Genomic DNA, 2,092 nt, shown 5'->3' with positions numbered 1-2,092 from the left:
AAGAAGTTTTTTTTTTTTTTTTTTTTTGAGGGGGTGGGCGGGTGGTAATTGGAGGAGGAGGTGGAATATGAAATGACTTTTTCCTTCCTGTTTCCTTCCCTCATTCCCCTGCTTCAGCTATCATTTCAAAAATGATATTTGAATGACATTAGATATGGATTCTACCCTCCAAGGAAAGCGGGAAAGGGAAAGTGCAGGCAGGGAGGAATATTTAAGGAGCACCAACTAAGTGCCCAGCAGGTTACAATAGCCCACTCAAATGTCAGCCCCACGAGATAGGTCTGATCCTTCCCTGCTGGCTTGTCAAGAACCAGCAGATCAGAGATTTGCAAAAAGCCAAAAGAAAGCCATCCATGGTGCCACAGAGGGAGCGGGACCCCAGCAAGGACTCCATTCTCTGCTCCTCCAGACACTTTTTCCTTTTCCTCCTCCCCAACCTCCAGGATCAGCAGACCCAGGCCAGCAAAGGCTACACTGGGGCGGCCCCCAAACTCTGACCAAGGCGCCAGCAGGAACAAAAGATACAAAGGGAGCCAATGGCCTTTGTAATCACGATTCCTGCTAGGAAACCACTTCTCGCCTCCCTAGTGTTTCTCTGAGGCTGATTGATACTCTTGGAGCGGGAAACCCATGAGAAAGTCCCTTTCCCTCTCAAAACTGAGAGCTTCCAGTGGGCTCAGCAAATGTGCCAAGACACACCCCGCAACTTTCCATGGTGAATGAGGGCATTGGGGCAGGAAGCGAGCCTGCCAAGCACTGTTCTCAGCTTAAGGCTCCCCAGCCAGGCACCAGGCTCCCATGTCACTGCCGGGCTGCTCAGGATTTTCTAAAGGCCGGGGGCTGTGATGAGTATGTGAGAAAAACAAATATTTGTCCCAGGGTTTGGGAAAGAAAGGAAAGGAAGACTGGAAAAAACTCCCCCAGGCAAGCCTGGGAAACCCCACGGGTCTAATTGGAAGGGTTGAAAATAGTAAATACGAAATCTAAACTCAGATGGTGCTTTTTCAAAGGAAGCAAACCACTCATTAAGCTGATTCCTTTGTATAGATCACCTTAAAAACAACAAGAAGCAAACCTTCCCCCACAGCTATCTCACTGCCAAATCCCATTTTGGTCACACAGCTGAGCAGACAAGAGCCATGAGCGAGTGGGATCGTTGGCAGGAGGGGACAGATTTCTTCCTGATTTGCTGTGATAATACTGATAATTCTGTGGCAGGCAGTAGTATTAAGGTTATTGTTGACTCCTTCTGGACCTGGGGTTCCGTCTCAAAATCCTTCCCTGAAAAGGGGACCCAAAGGAAAAGAAAAATGAAAGTAGTGGCCAGATGGTCCAGAGACATCCAACAAGGCAAGTCTGGAGATGAGAAGGAACCAACAAAGGAGGTAAGCAATGCTCCACCACACCAGCCCCACCCAGTTCAAGCTGCCCTGCCCCAGTAGGAAACCTAAGTGGGGCCTGAAGAAGGGAGACCGTCAAGTACCTCCCAGAGAGAGGGGTGAGCCCACTGCCTTGTTTATCCAGCTTTCACTTGACTTACTCCTGCGCTAGCAGGGGCCACTGGCTAGATGGACACAGCTTAGACAGACCTGAGATTCCCTAAATTCCAGTACTCTTCCAGAGTCCTTATGCTGGACAGCACTGCATCCCGGGAACCCTTACATACACTGTATTTCACCCAGTCTATGACACCATCTATGGTAAGATGCACCCTTGTTTTAGAGACCACTAGAAGGAAAAACTGCCACCACTGAGACCATGACACACCATCACTTTTAAGAAGCAGACTGATTTCAGAGATGTTACCATGCCAAAAACAAAAGAAATGAGCATCTTAGGATCAGTGAAATACATTAATAGCTGACACTTCCTGGGAACGTAGCCGGTGCCAGGACCCGTGCCAAATGCTTCCCATGGATTATCTCCTCACAACTATAGTTATCCCCATTTTTCAAATGAGGAAAGCAAGTCTTCAAGAGCTGACTGAATTTGCCCAATATCACACAGTGTGGCCAGGATGCTCATTCAGGCCTAGCCGAATCCAGAGCCCAAGCATTTATACTTGTGGGATTCTCCAAACCCCCTAGGATGG

This window comes from Lipotes vexillifer, unplaced genomic scaffold (genome assembly GCF_000442215.2).
Source record: "Lipotes vexillifer unplaced genomic scaffold, Lipotes_vexillifer_v1.1 scaffold1503, whole genome shotgun sequence".
In the NCBI taxonomy this organism is placed as follows: domain Eukaryota; kingdom Metazoa; phylum Chordata; class Mammalia; order Artiodactyla; family Lipotidae; genus Lipotes; species Lipotes vexillifer.
This window is presented reverse-complemented; position numbering follows the sequence as displayed.